Source organism: Symphalangus syndactylus, chromosome 2 (assembly GCF_028878055.3).
Source record: "Symphalangus syndactylus isolate Jambi chromosome 2, NHGRI_mSymSyn1-v2.1_pri, whole genome shotgun sequence".
NCBI classification, from domain to species: domain Eukaryota; kingdom Metazoa; phylum Chordata; class Mammalia; order Primates; family Hylobatidae; genus Symphalangus; species Symphalangus syndactylus.
The window spans coordinates 15,662,152-15,683,769 of NC_072424.2; positions in this window are offsets into that span (position 1 = coordinate 15,662,152).

Sequence of the window (21,618 nt, forward strand, 5' to 3'; positions counted from 1 at the left end):
CAGAGAGAAAGGTCGGGTTACCCACAAAGGGAAGCCCATCAGACTAACAGTGGATCTCTGGGCAGAAACTCTACAAGCCAGAAGAGAGTGGGGGCTGATATTCAACATTCTTAAAGAAAAGAATTTTCAACCCAGAATTTCATATCCAGCCAAACTAAGCTTCATAAGTGAAGGAGAAATAAAATCCTTTACAGACAAGCAAATGCTGAGAGATTTTGTCACCACCAGGCCTGCCCTAAAAGAGCTCCTGAAGGAAGCACTAAACATGGAAAGGAACAACCAGTACCGGCCACTGCAAAAACATACCAAATTGTAAAGACCATCAAGGCTAGGAAGAAACTGCATCAACTAACGAGCAAAATAACCAGCTAACATCATGATGACAGGATCAAATTCACACATAACAATATTAACTTTAAATGTAAATGGGCTAAATGCTCCAATTAAAAGACACAGACTGGCAAATTGGATAAAGAGTCAAGACCCATCAGTGTGCTGTATTCAGGAAACCCATCTCACGTGCAGAGACACACATAGGCTCAAAATAAAGGGATGGAGGAAGATCTACCAAGCAAATGGAAAACAAAAAAAAAAAGGCAGGGGTTGCAATCCTAGTCTCTGATAAAACAGACTTTAAACCAACAAAGATCAAAAGAGACAAAGAAGGCCATTACATAATGGTAAAGGGATCAATTCAGCAAGAAGAGCTAACTATCCTAAATATATATGCACCCAATACAGGAGCACCCAGATTCATAAAGCAAGTCCTGAGTGACCTACAAAGAGACTTAGACTCCCACACAATAATAATGGGAGACTTTAACACCCCACTGTCAACATTAGACAGATCAACGAGACAGAAAGTCAACAAGGATATCCAGGAATTGAACTCAGCTCTGCACCAAGTGGACCTAATAGACATCTACAGAACTCTCCACCCCAAATCAACAGAATATACATTTTTTTCAGCACCACACCACACCTATTCCAAGATTGACCACATCGTTGGAAGTAAAGCACTCCTCAGCAAATGTAAAAGAACAGAAATTATAACAAACTGTCTCTCAGACCACAGTGCAATCAAACTAGAACTCAGGATTAAGAAACTCACTCAAAACCACTCAACTACATGGAAACTGAACAACCTGCTCCTGAATGACTACGAGGTATGTAACGAAATGAAGGCAGAAATAAAGATGTTCTTTGAAACCAACGAGAACAAAGACACAACATACCAGAATCTCTGGGACACATTCAAAGCAGTGTGTAGAGGGAAATTTATAGCACTAAATGCCCACAAGAGAAAGCAGGAAAGACCCAAAATTGACACCCTAACATCACAATTAAAAGAACTAGAAAAGCAAGAGCAAACACATTCAAAAGGTAGCAGAAGGCAAGAAATAACTAAAATCAGAGCAGAACTGAAGGAAATAGAGACAGAAAAAACCCTTCAAAAATTAATGAATCTAGGAGCTGGTTTTTTGAAAAGATGAACAAAACTGATAGACTGCTAGCAAGACTAATAAAGAAGAAAAGAGAGAAGAATCAAATAGACACAATAAAATATGATAAAGGGGTATCACCACCAATCCCACAGAAATACAAACTACCATCAGAGAATACTACAAACACCTCTACGCAAATAAACTAGAAAATCTAGAAGAAATGGATAAATTCCTCAACACATACACCCTCCCAAGACTAAACCAGGAAGAAGTTGAATCTTAGAATAGACCAATAACAGGCTCTGAAATTGTGGCAATAATCAATAGCTTACCAACCAAAAAGAGTCCAGGACCAGATGGATTCACAGCTGAATTCTACCAGAGGTACAAGGGGTACCATTCCTTCTGAAACTATTCCAATCGATAGAAAAAGAGGGAATCCTCCCTAACACATTTTATGAGGCCAGCATCATCCTGATACCAAAGCCTGGCAGAGACACAACGAAAAAAGAGAATTTTAGACCAATGTCCTTGATGAACACTGATGCAAAAATCCTCAACAAAATACTGGCAAACTGAATCCAGCAGCACATCAAAAAGCTTATCCACCATGATCAAGTGGGCTTCATCCCTGGGATGCAAGGCTGGTTCAACATATGCAAATCAATAAATGTAATCCAGCATATAAAGAGAACCAAAGACAAAAACCACATGATTATCTCAATAGATGCAGAAAAGGCCTTTGACAAAATTCAACAACGCTTCACGCTAAAAACTCTCAACAAAGTAGGTATTGGTGGGACGTATCTCAAAATAATAAGAGCTATTTATGACAAACCCACAGCCAACATCATACTGAATGGGCAAATACTGGAAGCATTCCCTTTGAAAACTGGCACAAGACAGGGATGCCCTCTCTCACCACTCCTAGTCAACATAATGTTGGAAGTTCTGGCCAGGGCAATTAGGCAGGAGAAGGAAATAAAGGGTATTCAATTAGAGAAAGAGGAAGTCAAATTGTTCCTGTTTGCAGATGACATGATTGTATATCTAGAAAACCCCATTGTCTCAGCCCAAAATCTCCTTAAACTGATAAGCAACTTCAGCAAAGTCTCAGGATACAAATGTACAAAAATCACAAGCATTCTTATACAACAATAACAGACAAACAGAGAGCCAAATCATGAGTGAACTCCCATTCATAATTGCCTCAAAGAGAATAAAATACCTAGGAATCCAACTTACAAGGGACGTGAAGGACCTCTTCCAGGAGAACTACAAACCACTGCTCAATGAAATAAAGGAGGATACAAACAAATGGAAGAACATTCCATGCTCATGGGTTGGAAGAATCAATATTGTTAAAATGGCCATACTGCCCAAGGTAATTTATAGATTCAATGCCATCCCCATCAAGCTACCAATGACTTTCTTCACAGAATTGGAAAAAACTACTTTAAAGTTCATATGGAACCAAAAAAGAGCCCGCATCACCAAGTCAATCCTAAGCCAAAAGAACAAAGCTGGAGGCATCACGCTACCTGACTTCAAACTATACTACAAGGCTACAGTAACCAAAACAGCATGGTACTGGTACCAAAGCAGAGATATAGATCAATGGAACAGAACAGAGCCCTCAGAAATACTGCCGCATATCTACAACTATCTGATCTTTGACAAACCTGACAAAAACAAGAAATGGGGAAAGGATTCCCTATTTAATAAATGGTGCTGGGAAAACTGGCTAGCCATATGTAGAAAGCTGAAACTGGATCCCTTCCTTACATCTTATACAAAAATTAATTCAAGATGGATTAAAGACTTACATGTTAGACCTAAAACTATTAAAACCCTAGAAGAAAACTTAGGCAATACCATTCAGGACATAGGCATGGGCAAGGACTTCATGTCTAAAACACCAAAAGCAATGGCAACAAAAGCCAAATTTGACAAATGGGATCTCATTAAACTAAAGAGCTTTTGCACAGCAAAAGAAACTACCATCAGAGTGAACAGGCAACCTACAGAATGGGAGAAAATTTTTGCAACCTACTCATCTGACAAAGGGCTAATATCCAGAATCTACAATGAACTCAAACAAATTTACAAGAAAAAAACAAACAACCCCATCAAAAAGTGGGCAAAGGATATGAACAAACACTTCTCAAAAGAAGACATTTATGCAGCCAAAAAACACATGAAAAAATGCTCATCATCACTGGCCATCAGAGAAATGCAAATCAAAACCACAATGAGATACCACCTCACACCAGTTAGAATGGCCATCATTAAAAAGTCAGGAAACAACAGGTGCTGGAGAGGATGTGGAGAAATAGGAACACTTTTACACTGTTGGTGGGACTGTAAACTAGTTCAACCATTGTGGAAGTTGGTGTGGTGATTCCTCAGGGATCTAGAACTAGAAATACCATTTGACCCAGCCATCCCATTATTGGGTATATACCCAAAGGACTATAAATCATGCTGCTATAAAGACACATGCACACATATGTTTATTGTGGCACTATTCACAATAGCAAAGACTTGGAACCAACCCAAATGTCCAACAACGATAGACTGGATTAAGAAAATGTGGCACATATACACCATGGAATATTATGCAGCCATAAAAAATGATGAGTTCGTGTCCTTTGTAGGGACATGGATGAAACTGGAAACCATTATTCTCAGCAAACTATCACAAGGACAAAAAACCAAACACCGCATGTTCTCACTCACAGGTGGGAATTGAACAATGAGAACACATGGACACAGGTAGGGGAACATCACACACCGGCGACTGTAGTGGGGTGGGGGGAGGGGGGACGGAAAGCATTAGGAGATATACCTAATGCTAAATGATGAGTTAATGGATGCAGCACACCAACATGGCACATGGATACACATGTAACAAACCTGCATATTGTGCACATGTACCCTAAAACTTAAAGTATAATAATAATAATAAAATTTTACACTGTAGACTATAAGTGCATGAAAACGAGCCTATTTCATCAGTGATATGCAATAGAAATCCACCCCGTGCATTGATCTTGTGGATTTACACATTCAGGCATGAACCGGAGTATGAGAGGTTGGCATTTTGCGAGGGAGATTGACAATTCTTATTTTGAACATCTACAATGTGTCCGATAATTTGCATCTCTGGTCCTCACGACAACTATTTTAGTTAAGTGTCGTCATTATTTTAGAGATGAGGAAATGGAGACTCATGGGTTTTATAGCATGCTCAGATTATCCACAATTAAAACTCGTGAGGCCCCAAAGCATGGATGACATCCAGATGAAAATATTGAGTCTTATCTACAAGTCAGTGAAATGTAAAGGGTTTCCTTAGAAAGGTCAATGTACTTAGTGCAAACTGAGGAGAGTTTGCACTGAAGGTGCTGAGTGAATATTTTCTATGGTTCTGTGGCAGGTTAGAGAAGGCCACAAATTCTTAGACATGCCTCCTGTCACAAGGTGGGGTCTAGGTTCCCTCCCTTGAATCTTGGTGGGTTCTGTGACTGCTTTGACCAACAGAATATGGTGGGAGTGGCTCTGCACCTTAAGAGACTGGTGGCTTCTACCTCCCATCTCTGGGAACACTGGCTCGCTCATGCAGCCCTAAGCCACCTTACAAGAAGTCTGAGTGTGGCCAAGTGCAATGGTTCATGCCTGTAATCCTAGCACTTTGGGAGGCCGAGGCGGGTGGATCACCTGAGACCAGCCTGGCCAACATGGTGAAACCCTGTCTCTACTAAAAATACAAAAATTAGCAGGGCATGATGCCTATAATCCCAGCTACCCTGGAGGCTGAGGCATGAGAATTGCTTGAACCTGGGGGGCGGAGGTTGCAGTAAGCAGAGATAGCACCACTCCACTCCAGCCTTGGCAAAAGAGTGAAACTCTGTCTCAAAAAAAAAACACAAAAAACAAAAAACAATAAACAAACAAACAAAAAGAAGTCTGAGTGTGCATGGTCTCTCAGCGTGGTAGTCAGACTTCTTGTAACCTGAGACCACCTAAAAAGGAAGAGGGCTGTGGCCGAGCCTTTCCTTCCAGCTGACCCCACAAAGGCACCAACTGTATGAGTGAAGCTGTCTTGAATTCTCCAGACCAGTCATCAGATGAACTCCACTGAGCAACCCTGCTCAATGCTCTATGGAGCAGAAGGGTCTGCCAGCTGAGCCCTGCCTGAATTCCTGACCCTCAAAGACATAATGTACATCTAAATGGTGGTTACTTTATATTGCTAAGTTTCAGTGAGCAATAGATAACCAGAATGGCTCCTTTCACTCAATCTCATTTTTCTCATTTCCCTGCTGTCCATAAAATGAGAAAACTACAGATGATCTTCATTGGAATATCCACTGCCCTTGACCCTAACCATGGCCCTTTAACTTTAGACAGTCCCTCCCTTCTCACTCATGGTACCAATAGGTAAAGCTGGCCTTCCCTCAAGAACACCAGGACACATCGAGGTCTTTTCCAGGCAAGTGCCCAAGAGAGATGCTTCTGCCAATGGCTGATGGCTTATCTGTGTTCACTGAGGCTGTGTAGGGGACAGCCAGGTACATTCAAAGGGTGAGAGATGGCTTTGTAAATTCCAGTCCTGCCACTTTCTAATCAAGTTATCTTCAGTAGGTTTTTTGATCTCCCTAATCCTCAACTGTGAAATCACCTTTCAATCACCTTCAGCATCATTTCAGAATTCACAGTGCATGTAGTTGGTCTGGTTTTTCTAATATTTGGTTTTTATTACAGATGAATATTGGTCAATAATTCAATTATAAGATCTTTGAAAAGAGGCAAAAGTCATAAGATCCCTAAGAGCATGTACTTTGGGGCCAGACTGATCAGTGTCAAAATTTGGGTCATTAACTTACTGAGTGATCCTGAGAAAGTTACTTAACCTTCTGTATCTCAATTTTCTCTTCTGTAAAATATAATAGATAATGCCTTTTGGCAGGATTGTCCTGATGATTAGCAATGATCTGAGCAAAACGTCTCCCCACATTTACACTAGTTTCCCCTGGTCTTTGTGTAGCTGAGCCAAGGAATGGGTAAATGAGACTGATGGCCAAGAGCATCGGCAGCTTGGGTTCGGATACCCTGGCTAGCCCTGGGCACCTTGCTAACTTTCAATGTCTCAGGTTATCTGGAAAATATGAATAATCCAAGAACCTGCCTCAAGGGGCTATTGTGGGGATTGAAAGAGTTATATATGTGAAGGGCTCAGAACAGTGCCTGGTTCTTACTTATTACTTATTACAGCAAATACTTATAAGTATTTGCTGCTTTTATTATTATTATTATTAGTAGTAGTAAGTTGCCTGAATTAGAAAAAAATATGGACATACCTGGAGGTGTGGGTGGAGGTAGGTCTTCCACATCTGAATGCATAAAGAAAGGCGACAGGATACTCTATTTGGGGTGACAAGGTATAGGAAACCAGGGTACTGGAATTACCCCTTGGGCAACTTCAACCCTCCTCTGGCAGGGTCCTTGGCCTAGGAGGCTGGGGAACAGCAGCTGGGTCAACTCTGTCCCATAGCAGCCAGGGCTGGACTGCCCTTGGCCCTTCTTATGCAGAATCCCTGAACCACTTGTTAAGATGCAGATTCCAGAGCCTTTTTCCTACTTAGTCATAATCTCTGGGGGTGGGACCCTAGAATCTACATTGTAATGCCCAGGTGGTGCTCATGCCAAGTAATTAGAAACCTTTCCAGAGCTGCCCATGGCGTCTGAAGGAGACGCTTGAGAAACGGGCAGACACATGGATGGATGGATGAAAATGCCACCCGGGATGCAGAGTTTCAAAATGTCACAATTGCAGCATCAGAAATCACTGGCTGAGAGGGGAGATGATACCTGAGCAGATGACACTGGCATCCTCGTGGTGGCCACAGTTGTGCTCTGCCCAGCCCAAGTGGGTACACTGGCCCAGGTAGTGCTCTACCCCAGTGCACTGGAGGTTGTCCAGGAAGATGTCTCCCAAGCCTGGGCCAAAGTGGGCCTCGCCAGGGCCAGAAACAGCCTGCCCACACCCCAGCTGCCGGCACACAACCTCGGCTTCGTTCAGGTCCCACAGGTCATCGCACACGGTGCCCCAGGCGCCCTGGTGGAGAATCTCCACGCGCCCCGAGCACCGGCCTGAGCTGCCCATCAGCCGCAGCTCTGGCCAGTCCTCTGCAGACAGAGACACAGCATGTGAGTTCCCAAAAGACCCGGCCTGGGTCCACCAGTGGCAGCTCAGAGAGGGTTAGGGAGGGACATTCCCCAGCCTTGAGCCTTGGGGCTTGTTCCTCAGATTTCTCATGTGTTCCTGAGTTGCAGGTTGTGGGGTCTTCAGTCAATTTCATTTCATTTTAGGTACTTATTGATTGTCTTTTATGTTAGGCACTGATGATACAGCTCTAAACCAGAGATGTGATTTCTGTCCTCAAGGAGCCCGGAGTCTACTTATTAGTCAAATGCAGGCACTGCTACAGTGCACCATTGCACACTGTGATAAATGGGCCAAAGAGGGGAAAAACAGGATGCTATGAAGGGGACAATAGAGAGGAAAGGGCTGGAGGACACCTCTTTAGAAAGTGAGAAGGAGCTAGTCAGGGGAAGAGCTGGGAAAGTGCCTTGAGCCAGAGGAATAGCATATGCGAAAAGGCCATGAAACATCGTTTAACTCTGCATGCATCTCCAAAAAATATAGACTTCACACACACACACACACACACACACACACACACACACACATCATCACCATCATCATCACATGTAAAAAATCAAAAGTATTTTTCAATAAGACTTTCTAATAGAATCTCAGTGGTGTGAAAAACCCTCCAGTTTAGATAGAGTGAACTTAAAACTGAAAAAAACAAATAGCTTAAGGACAAAATTAAGAACAGCTGATATTTAACTCCCATCGACAAAAGGTGTGACTGACCTGGACTGTTAGCAAGTGATTCTTCAGCATCTGTTTATAGAGAGAATAAGTACGTCAGCATTTTTTGGAAATCCTGACTTTAACAACTGAAGATGAAGGTTTTAGTTCCATCATTATATGTGTTTATTAATCTGATGTGGGAAAGATTAGTCCTTTTAAAAAACAGTACTGGGAGAAGGAGATTCATCTGTAGATAATGAAATTAAGTTTCTCTCTGGTTGTTGGTTTGTACCAAGTTATGTAAAAATGGCCAGATGCAAAGGTACATTTGGGATGATCTGACTTAAACCATCAATTTTGTAGCAGGTGTTTCACTTTGGGTGTCTTTGGGGGGACCTTAGATTTAGGCAATCATCCTCTGGAAGATTGAGATGTGGGAATAATATATACCCAGGAGGCTGTCACTAGGATACATGTCACCCATGATAAGATGTCACAAGGTAAACAGACAAATGAATGCACCAACACATAAGACAATGTTTTGAAGTATGCACTTCAAATTAAAGGTCACAGTTAGCAGGTCTGACATGCAACTGAGTTACTTCTCACATGGGCAACTCTGTGCAGCAAGCCCTCCTACTTTGAGTTATGATTACTGATTTTTTCAAATCACATCAGGTATTACAGCTGTCAGTTTACCAAAAGGCATCTCATTATCAGAAAGGATTATTAATAGACATCCCAGGGGTGGCTAACTTACTCGTAGCTGTTTATACACAAGAAAATCCAGAAGATATTTTAAAAATTGTCACAAGCCAGTTGAAATAAGTCAGGTTAGTGCACAGATTTCCTTGGTGTTGTGACTGAGTGAGGACATGGCAATAAGAATTACCAATATGTTTAAGAGAGAGTTTAAGTGTTCCTCACATACAGTCTGTGTGTCAGCACAGGCTCTGGAAGCCAGACTCAAGTCTTCCTGACCCTGAAGTCTCCCCTAGCCTTGCTACTGCAGGCTGCCTCTTTCAATGAGCTCCTTATTCCCATCATTAAAACAATTCTCATCATTAAACATGTTATTTGCATATTTCAGTAAAGCACACATACCTTTGGTAATACTTACTACCAAATTAGAAAATGAGGTTTTATACTGGAGGCTAGCAGATAAAACCTCATCTATTTAATCAAGTTAGAAAAGCTACAGCAAAGATCGAATGCTAAATGTTTGAGGATCCTGTTTTTGTTCCAGGCTGACTCTGAACACTGGCAGGGAGATTTTGAAGCACTCTGGGACTGGCAGTGCCCATATTAGAGGGGAGAAGATACCTGAGCAGATGACACTGGCATCCTCGTGGTGGCCACAGTTGTGCTCTGACCAGCCCGAGTGGGCGCACTGGCCCAGGCAGCGCTCCACACCAGCGCACTGGAGGTTGTCCAGGAAGATGTCTCCTGAGCCGGGGCCAAAGTGGGCCTTTCCAAGGGCAGACATGGCTCTACCACACCCAAGCTGCCGGCACACAACCTCAGCTTCGTTCAGGTCCCACAGGTCGTCACACACAGTGCCCCAGGCGCCCTGGTGGAGAATCTCCACACGTCCTGAGCACTGGCCAGAACCACCCACCAGCCGCAGCTCCGGCCAAACCCCTGCAGAGAGAGATCTAGTGACTGTTGTCCTCTGGGGGCACTGCACCCTTCCCATGAGTGTTGAGCTCCCCACCCCATACTACTTCTACTAGTGGAGAACCTTGTACTTGGTCAACTATTCAACCTCTTAGTTGGAAGTTGCAAAGCCATTAGGATTGTCTGTAGCACTAAAAGTCCACTAATTGAGTATCTATTTTTCCAGAGGTATGTGCCCATTTGTTTTGGCTAAGCGCAGAAAAACAAATAATTTGCAGTGATTTGTCATTTTACAAAGTGTGGTGTGTGTGTGTGTTTGTGTGTGTGTGTGTTCACCTCCACCTTTATCATAACTCAGGAAGGTAAATAGAAGACTAAGTATAAAACAAAGAGAGGCCTTGTTCACTGCTAGTTACCTCCTAGCTACACACGGAAGGGAAAACTTCTGACAACAAGCCCAAAGAGAATGACGGCTCAAATGTGTCCAGTCGGTGTTTTGGTTGGCTCCCCAAGAGGCAGATTCAGGTAGGGAGGATCATCCACTCTCCCTATTCTTCCACATTCATCTCTCACTAGTTAGAGCATAATGGGATGGGAAATCCAGTACTTTTAGAACTTTCACCTAGTTAGCACATTCTAACCCTTTAAACACCCATAAAATAAATTCTGAAAGGAAAATATTCCTTTTAGGAACAAACCAGAAATGTTTAGTTAAATGATTAAAGCTTTTGGTTTATTTCTAGATGTTTGCTGAATTTATTTGAACTCTTAGTAGCTTAAACCATGGGAGTCTCACATAACAAAATAAGATAGCCTCCATTTATATCCTATTAACTCATAAAATATCATTTCATTACTATATTGTTTTATTAAAAATCTAAAATAATTATAATAAATATTAATATTTGATAGAATCTACTAGTGAGTATTCAATTGTTCATTACACTATTCTTGACATATTCATTGTTTTTAATACATTTTATAATAAAATAATCTGACTTTGATTTCCATCTCAGATGTAGTAACTGGTGTGGGAGGTTAAATATCGACTTCCTTAAGATGTCTATGTTTTACTCCCTGGAATCTACAAATAGGTTACATGATATGGCAGAAGAGACTGCAGATGTGATTAAGGTTACAGATCACAAAATGGGAGATTATCTTGGATTTTCTGGATGCATCCAATCTAATTCTCTTTTAAAAGCAGAGAATCTTTTCTGGCTGAAATCAGAGAGGTATGGCAGAAGAGGCAGGAGATATTTAAAAAGCATGAAAATGACTTGACTCACTGATGCAAGCTTTAGGATGAAGGGCTCATGAGCTAGGGAATGTGAGTGGCTTCTAAAATCTGAGAACAACTCCCACCCAGCAGTCAGCAGGGTAACAGGGACCTCAGTTGTACAACTGTATGTAACTGAATTCTGCCAACTACCCCAGTAAGCCTGGAAATAGATTCTCCTTCAGATTTCTACTGGCATCTTGATTTTTCCTTTTAAGACTTGAAACAGAACAGCTAAGCCCACTGGACTTATGACTTACAGAACTATAAAAATGACACATTGATGGTGTTTAGAGCTGCTAAGTGTATAGCAGTTTGTTATGGCAGCAATAGAAAACTACCATAATTGGGTACAGATTTACCATTCTACAACTAAGAAATCAGACAAAATACATTAAATTATGGCTTTCTGATCTTGGACAACAGGCAGCACAGGAGAGCAATCACTAAGAGAGAGTGAATGAACATGGGGAGTCCTATAACTACCCTAGGTTATTAATTAGAGTTCCAGTGCACAACAGAGTGAAGGGGAACCCAGGTGGATCCTGGCAGACTCCTTCAAAAGATAGATCTGAAAATTCAGGGAAAACAAAGTGGCTGGAGTTCACTGGGAGTACTGGAGGTTGCTCACCTCTCTGCCTACAGAGAGAGCTCCAGAGATTTTCAGAGAGTCTCTCTCAAGTTTTTATCTGAGTACTAATCAGCAGATGTGTGTGGAGCAAATATCTAAGACCAAGGTAAGAGTTGCCTAAAAGGAGTAAAGGGAACAATTTCTGGTGATTGCACAGGGATGGGAATGTTCCTTTTCCTACCAGCCAGTGTGAAACCAGGCAATCCATGAGGCATTCAGTATGGTAATCAGAAGGGTATTTCCCAGTAGTGGGGAAAATTAGCTCCATACTAAAGTTTGCTCTACTCTTGCCTGACAGAACTTAATCACAAGGCTTAAATGGACCAAACTGTTTCCAAGTAACTTGAGTGATTTAAAGTAAGATTGAGAATAAACAATAACTCATACTCAAAATGGTAAATGGCAACATCTGGCATCCAATAGAAAATTGCCAAGGCTGTAAAGAAACAGAAAACTATGACCCATGATGGGAAGAATAAATCAGTGGAAACAGACCAAGAAATGGTAAAAATAATATAAGTTTTACACTAGAGAATGAAAACAATAATTATATCATACAATCAAGAAGGTAGAGGAAAGATGGAACATGGAAAGTATAGATATGGAAGATAGAAAAAGATCCAAATTAAACTTCTCAAGAAGAAAACAATAATGCCTGAGATGAAAAATACACTGGATATGATTAACAGCAGATTAGATACTGCAGAGAAAAAAGTAAGTGAACTTGAAGACATAGCCAAAGCTAAATGCCATGGGAAAAAAAAAAACAACTAAAAAAAATGAGCAGAGCACCAGGGAATTGTGAGACAACTTCAAGTAACCTAAAGTATGTGTAATAGGAGTCCATAAAGGAGAGGAGAAAAGATAGGAACAAAATATTTGAAGAGATAAACTTCTAAATTTGATTTAAAAAAACCTGTGAACCACAGATTTATGAAAGTCAATGACCTCTTACCAGAAGAAACATGAAGAAAACTATCCCAAGTTACGTTATAAGCAAATAGATTAGAATTCATGATAAATAGAATATCTTAAAAGCAGCCAGAAATGAAACATTGTATACAGAGAAAAAAGGTGATAATGACAATAGACTTCTTGACAGAAAGAATGAAATTCTGACAACAGCGAAATAACATCTTTAAAGCATTGAAAAAAAAAAGGTCAGCCTAGATTTCTATACCCAGGAAAATTATCTTTAAAAAATGAAGATGACATAAAGATGCTTTCAGGCACAGAAAAGGTGAAATAATTTGTCACCAGTAGACCTGCACTACAGGATGTGTTAAAGGTAGTCTTTCAGGCAGAAGAAACAAGATGCCACATAGAAAAGATGTTTATTATAAATCCTAAAGTAACCACTTAAAATACAATTATACCTAGCAGACAAAAAAGTAGACAAAATGGAACAATAAATTCAAAAAAAAAAAAGAAGAAAAAGACTGAAACCCCATCTCTACTAAAAGTACAAAAAATTAGCTGGGTGCCTATAGTCCCAGCTACTCAGGAGGCTGAGGCAGGAGAATGGCGTGAACCCAAAGAGGCAGAGCTTATAATGAGCTGAGATTGGGCCACTGCACTCCAGCTGGGGCAACAGTGCAAGACTCCATCTCAAAAAAAAAAAAAAAAGAGAAGAAGACAAAAACATGGTGAAAAAAGAACAGGTAGAATGAATAGAAAACAATTAGCAAAACGGTAAATTTAAACAAATATCACAATGGTAGATTTAAACTTAAGAGTGGTGATTTTTAAAATATACTCACAAATTATTTGATATTCCTTCCTTCAAGAGACAGAGTTTGATTTCCCTCCCTGTGTTTTGGATTGGACTTAATAACTCACTTTTGATCAATAGTATAGAGCAAAAGTAATGACATGTCACTTCTGAGATTGAATTATAAGACTGTGGGTTCTGTCTTGAGCTCTCTCTCTGTCTCTCTCTCATCACTTGCTATGGTGGAAGTCAGCTTCTATTTTGTTTATGGCCCTATGGACAGGCCCACGTGGCAAGGAATTGAGAGAAGCCTATAGTTAGAAGCCGTCAAGAAACTCAAGTCCTAAGTAAAAGAGCACACAAGGAATAGAAGACACCAATAAACCATGTGAGTGAGCTTGGAAAAAAGCCCTATTCTTGACTGCACCCCTGGCTGACTGCTTGACTATAACCTCATGAAAGACCCTGAGCCAGGACCACCCAGCTAAGCTAATAAGATATGTGACCCACAAAAACTGAGCTAATAAATATCTGTCATTCTAAAATAAAAATTTTGGGTAATTTGTTATACAACAATGGATAATTAGTAAGCTGTATCTTCCAGTCATCATATTAAATATAAATGGTCTAAACACCTCAAGTAAAAGTCAGAGATTTTCAAATCGGGTTTTTAATAAGCAAAACCCAAGTATATCCTACCTAAAAGAACTCCACTTTAAATTTAAAGATATGACTGGGTGCAGTGGCTCATGCCTGTAATCCCAGCAATTTGGGAGGCTGAAGTGGGTGGATCAGTTAAGGCCAGGAGTTTGAGACCAGCTAGCCAACATGGCAAAACCCCATCTCTACTAAAAATACAAAAAATTAGCCAGGCGTTGTGTGTGCACCTGTAGTCCCAGCTACTCAGGAGGCTGAAGCAGGAGAACTGCTTGAACCCAGGAGGCAGAGGTTGCAGTGAGCTGAGTTCACACTACTGCACTCCAGTCTGGACAACAGAGCAAGACTCCATCTCAATAAATAAATAAATAAATTTAAAGACACAGATAGGTTAAAAGTAACACCATGCTCTATCAGGCCGTGCTATCTTGGCTCATGAAAGAGACATAAATTTTTGCTTGGTTCTTTTGCTTTGGCAAAGATTGAACTAACCTGATAGTGTGTATGATGGAGTGACAGCTTCAGGCTCTATGGCTGGAGTGAGACCTGGTGAATTGCCAGCACCAGATGATCAAAAGAAAAATCAACATGGTAACATTTACAGTGCTATTTATAATATAATACTTACTAAAATCAATCATTGAGTATTATTCTAAGGGAAAACAAAGAAGTGACTTCTTGTTAAGAAAATAGCTCCTTACCTGTGCAGATGACACTGGCATCCTCCAGGTGCCCACAGTTGTGCCTGGCCTGGTCCCCACACAGGCATTGACCCAGGTGGCTCTCACTGCCCACACACCGCATGTCATCCAGTAAGATCTTCCCAGAGCCTGCCCCAAAGTGGTCCCCTGTGGGGGCTGCCACAGCCTGGCCACACTGTAGCTGGCAGCACACAACGGTGGCCTCAGCCAGGTCCCAGAGATCATCACACACAGTCCCCCAGGTGCCCTGGACGAGAACTTCCACACGGCCTGAGCACCTCCCTGTGCCGTTTAGCAGCCTCACCTCCATCCAGGCTCCTGGGGAGGCACAAGAAGGAGGGACACTGGGGAGTGGCCTTTGGTGTCAGGACATTGCCTTAGTCTTATTATGTTGGGCTGATATATTGCTGATGTCATAATACTTATATCTTCCATATGATATCATTTCATAGGAAGAATAACAGTAACAATAATAATAATAAATTCTACCACTCACATTTCATGGGTGATTACCAATAGCAGGTGCCATCCTAGGTTCTTTATAAGCTTGATCTTATTTGACCATTACATCTCTCTTGTTGGGTCTATTATTACCTCTGTTTTTCACATGAAGAAAGTGAGACTCAGAAAGTCCAAGTTCTTTCTCAGGGTCAAAGTGGCAATGTGAATTGGAACTGGGTAGTTTGATTAGTATTTCGTATAGCTTTCTAAGGCCAGTGAACTTTGTTATATGTATTTTCCTCCCTGAAGTTACCCTTCTCCTTCCTTCCCTCAGACTGAGCCCTGTGCCTCAGGTTACATGCAGAGTAGAAAGCTGATATAGCCTGTAGGATGTTCTGGCTTTGGTTTTCAAAGACCTGAGATCAAGGAAGAGAATAAGGTTTGAGGAAGAGAAGTGCTTATTCTACCTTTATGTGTAACTAAAAGGGTATTTCCTCTAGGTTAGGCAGATAGAAAGTTCTGTGGGTCTTGGAAAATCTGGGCTGGAACTCCTACTCCCTGGAAGTGTCTCGAGGAGGCCAGAAGACCCTGATGAGCAGTTGCATTAGACGTCTAGAGAGGTAATGCCAGATCCCTGGGCTCCCAACTTACACATGTCGCCTAAGCCTACACATGGCACAAGAACTCCAGAGGACCCCAGACCTGGGGGGAAATAGCATTCTTTCTAGCACTAAAGACATTTCTTTTCTTAGCTGCCAACACAGTTATACTTTCAACCACAGAATACTCACTTAATGCCTATTATGTGCAAGGCTCTATAAGGAAGAGTTTACACCTTAAGGGCTTTAATCAGTGATAGGATGGAGAAGACAAAGGAGAAATAATCTCAGATTATTTCTATGTCTGGTGAAAGTAATTGTTAAACCTCTCAAAAATCTGGAATTCTGATGGTTGTTTTATTTAGTAATTCATTACCCTGATCATGATATTTATATTGACATTCTGTGTTCTAGAATTTTCTAGAAACACTGGTGAGGCCTTTTTCTTAAGCCAATAGGAGAAGTAAAAAATAGAAACTACTACTCCATTAGATTTCTTAAACAAAAAGTTTGAGAGTCTGTGTCTCATTATATTAACAGTGCTCTAGCTTACAAAATAGGAGTAGTAGTACAATACAATACAATATTACGTAATGTCAATAATCCAATGCAGAAATATTTTTCATATCTAACATATGGGTTGTTTTGAGAACAAGTTAGAAAATATATGTGAGGAAAAATGTAGTGGAAATGTGAGTCGTTGTGATAGTCATAAGTAGATTATGCTCAGAAGAGAAGGTGAGGAAGATTTTCTGAGAGATTCTAGGTCAATCTCCCCTTTACAGGCTCCAGTTCTTCTGGGCCGGCAGCCTCCATTTCATAAACAACCCACTCCTACTCGCATTATTCAGTGTGACCATTAACTACTGTTCTCAACTCAACCCTGCCAGGAACTAAGCATAAAAAATGAACCTCTTTTCTCAACAAAGCTCTTGCGAGCAACCTGTGTCCAAAAATGCAGCCAGCTCACTGCGCAGCACTACTGACAACAGGGCAGACCGCCTATGACTCAGCTCTAAGGAGGGCATAAGGTTAGAACAGCTGTTACCACAGTCCATCGGTTCTGCCCCAAGCAGGTTATGAAATAAGTCAGAATCCTCCCCCACACCCTGATTTGAAGCAGTCTCAAATCAGGGGAAATGCATCATGTTCTTCCTCCTGAAATGTCCTTGTGGTGCTGGAGTCTAGTGGGTCTGCACGTGTTCATTACTCGGAAGAATGCAGAAGAGCAGGACAGATGCCTCAATCAGACGTGGCAGGCACAGTGCCTGGGGTCCACGTGACTTTTAAGGGCTCCCAAACATGCCTTCATTTGTTTTAAAATCAGAAGAAATGACTACAATATAGTCTTTATACCAACACAACCATAAACTAGAACATATACATACATATCTATGTGTATATAAATATACTTTTTTTTTAATGGAGGTAGGGGTCCCTGAAGGCAAAAGTTCCTAGGGGCCCAGAATGTCAAAAAGTGGCCCAAGTGAAGGCCTGAAACAGATGAGAGACCTCTGCCTGCTGTTTAGTGTTTTTTGAGGAGGTAGCAGAATGACTGCAAGGCTAGCTTAGTGCATCTACACAGCCTTAAACTTCCACCATAGTATTTATTCAAAACACAGACATGCACACAAAACATTAGGCTTGGCTCAGACAAATTGAGTTACTACTGATGTGAGTTACTACAGAACCAGAACCAGCCTTATAGTGTCAGAATGCTACAATGAGCTTTCTTTCTTTGTAAAGCAGATGTATAGGCAGTTCTGCCCAGGTGAGAAGGAAAGAACTGGGATTTGGGTTTACACCTGATATACAGTATCAGGTAAACTAAAAGGATAAATCTTGCCTAATTGTTACAGTGGAAAATATAAATTAGGAATTTTATATTAAAAGCTATAGAGTAGGTGGCAACTCGCGGCTGACTCCCTGATTTCCTGGTTATAGTCTTGATGTACCTGGGACATAGCAATTAGGCTTACAAGCATGTTCTCTTCCCATTAGCCCAAAGGTAGCTTTGGAGAATACTGCCCCACCACCAAAGGCAACTGGCTAAGCAGAGTCATATGGGTTTGGAGTCAGACATATTTGTGCCCAAATCTTGGCTCTACCACATTCTAGTTGGGTGACGCTAGGAAAATTTTCTGTGTCTCATTTTATGAAACAGTGAGGTGAGGTGGGGGGAAGGATAACACTTGTAGGTGGTTTGAGCATAGACTAGTGACAGCGTCTGATTCTTTGCTTATCACATTATGGTTGTTTCATAAATGTGAGCTCCTTCCCCCATTTTCCCAAGCACTTACCTGCCAGGGGCATGGGTGTGGATGGCAGGGCCACAGGCTCTGTTGTGGCTATGGTTGCAGATAACCCAGCACCTGGCACAGGGACAAACAGAAGCTGCCCTAATCGTTAGGACATCCCCTAAACCCAACTTTAGAAAGACAAAAGTTTGAAAATACACACGGCCTGGGCCGGGTGCGGTGGCTCACGCCTGTAATCCCAGGACTTTGGGAGGCCGAGGCGGGCAGATCACGAGGTCAGGAGATCGAGACCATCCTGGCTAACATGGTGAAACCCCATCTCTACCCAAAAAAAAAAAAAAAAAAAAAAAAAATTTAGCCGAGTGTGGTGGCGGGCGCCTGTAGTCCCAGCTACTCGGGAGGCTGAGGCAGGAGAATGATATGAACCTGGGAGGCAGAGCTTGCAGTGAGCTGAGATCATGCCACTGCACTCCAGCCTGGTTGACAGAGCGAGACTACTTCTCAAAAAAAAAAAAAAAAAAGAAAATACACGTGGCCTGAAGGTCACAGTCAAATATGCAGCATCAATTCCTGACTCAGCTCCTCCAGAGGCAAGGAGAATTTGCAGGAGTATGGTTAGCACTTAGTGTGGCTTCAGGTCTGGGAAGGCACCAGGCCAGTGCTGGGCACATGGTTCCCTTTCTCCATAAAACAAATGCCAACTGACCTGTTGGAGGAGGAGTTGGGGGAAGCACAGTGGGCTCTGTGGTAGTTAATGACAGTGCTTGACCTGTGAATGAAAAACAAAGAGAGGCCTTGTTCACTGCTAGATACCTCCTGGCTGCACATGGGAGTGTGAACTTCTGACTATAAGCCCAAAGAGAACTTCAGGTTCCAAAGGTGTCCCGTCAGAGTTTTGGTGGCTCCTGTATCTCCTTCCTGCCACTTCATTCAACACTAGATATCAGATGCCACCGCGCAATGAAAAGTGCCAATACTTTGAGGACACACCATTGGTTTGTACACTGTAGCTTGTGAAGTGCCCACAAAACCATTTGTGGATGGTTTCCTCTTTTTCTTTTTGGAGCAATCCATGGACATGGCAGTCAATGAAATGGCTGAATGTTTTGGTTTCCATCTAGATCTTTGGTGGCTGTATCTGGACTCTGAGTAGCTAAGCCACGTGAGGTTTTCATGGAGCATTAAGACAGCTCTTTTCACCGTATTAACTCCTAAATAGCAGTCAGGTATTGTGTTGTTTCTTTTTAAAAAGAATCTCAAACAATTAGGGCAAATATTAGGATTTCATAAAACTCAGTAGTTGGTACCCTGGGGCTCATTGTACTATTTTCAGCATCTGTCAGTGAGTTTGATACTTTTCATAATAGTCTTTATATATGTATGTAAATCAAAACGATTGAATACCCTCTCTATTATTGTGATCATTTAAAATAGTTTGGGAGTAGACTATCCAGAAGTGGTTAAATCATCAAACTGGTTGTTTAAAGTGGGTTGGAGTAGAAAAAGAAATAATCATGTAATTTATTTTTTTCAGTTGGTCATATAACACAATGTAAAATCAATCTTAATATGTCAGAAACGTACAGAGTTGACGGGGTGCGGTGGATCACTCCTGTAATCCCAGCACTATGGGAGGCCGAGGTGGGTGGATCACCTGAGGTCAGGAGTTTGAGACCAGCCTGGCCAACATGGGGAAACCCTGTCTCTACTAAAAATACAAAAATGAGCCAGGCGTGGTGGCAGGCGCCTGTAATCCCAGCCACTTGAGAAACTGAGGCAGGAGAATCACTTGAACCCAGGAGGTGGACGTTGCAGTGAGCCGAGATCACACCACTGCACCCCAGCCTGGGTGACAGAGTGAGACTCTGTCTCAAAAAAAAAAAAAAAAAAAAGAAACGAAGAAATGTACAGAGTTTTTTCCTGAAAGTGAAGCAGCTGGCAGTCAGCTCTGGTCTGGGCCAAGAAGGTACTACTGTGAGTGTGTGGCCCCCACCACGGGAATTTCACTAACCATGGTTCTATTCTGTTGTCCGTGTTATCGTGTACTGGAGGGAATGGGCTTCATTGCTCTCCTGTCAAATACCTACAGAGGCAGGAATGATGTGTTTTTGTTTCCTGCATCCTCTTCTAACCACTTATTTCTGCTTTTTTCAGATTCTCAAAATGAAAAGGATGGTACATAATAATGATGCAAATATTTACCAATTTGGGAATCTATAAGCAGTTTTTAATACCTGTTCTGAACACTAGATGTATCTCTTGGGGGATATTAATCCAATCCTAACTTATTTTGTTTCAATTGACTGAGCTCCTAAACCATTTGGAGACAACTAAAATTTCCAATTCACAGGCATAGTTTGGGCAAGTTCAGGGATTATTTAAGAAATCTAGGTGATGGAATGAATGAGAAACTTGTTTCCCTTCTGCTCTGTGCCCCTCTGTATGGTGTGCTGTGATGTGGAATGATTGTTAACTATCTTAATCCTAGAGTGACTCAACCACGTAGGACCACCTAGCTCCATGACCCCAGGGACCACCATTCCCTCATGGCATGTGACCATGTGCATGAGGATGCAATGCGCAATGCATTCTAGCAAGGTGGAGCCCTGGAAGTTGTGCAGTACAAAGACCCTGCCATCTTGGCTTAAGAAAGAGACATTCTATGGAGGAAAAGCTACAATGCGAAAGAACAAAGCAGAGATTGGACCAACCTGATGGTGTGTTTCATGGGGTGGCAGCTTCAGAATCTGTGGTCGGAGTGGGACCTGATGAATTGCCAGCATCTGATGATCAAAGAAATCAACATGCTATGGTCTACAGTGCTATTACAATATTATGCTAAATGACTTCCGAGAATATGAGTTGAATATTTCTGAAAAGACACAGAAGCAGTGACATCCAGGAGAGGTAACAGCCTCACACCAGTGCAGACAATCCTAGGGTTTCATGAATTAGATTAGAGCTCATGAATTATTTGGGAACAATTAATATTTTCTAACAATAACTCTTGGCAAAAAGTCACTGAGACATTCTAATGGGATTTATTTGATGCAACAAATATTCCACTGCCTAAACATCTCCATTTTTTGTTTATTCTTATCTCCAGACTTGTCATGAACAGGTCCCTCTAACTGTGAAGTGGAAGAGGACTAGAGGACTCTTTCTCTAGCCCTGGAGGAGCTCTACCATGACTTAATAAAACGACTTTTAGAAAGAAAAGTATACTCAAAGCAAACTACCCAAAGATTAGACCTACCTGGGAGCATGTCCAATGTAGAAGCTGCTTCAGCCCCTGTGGTGGGGGTGGGGGCTGGAGAACCATCAGCATCTAATCAAGAGATCAAAGTCTATGAGGTTATTTATAATGTATTGTCCAGTAGTTTCTATTAGTGT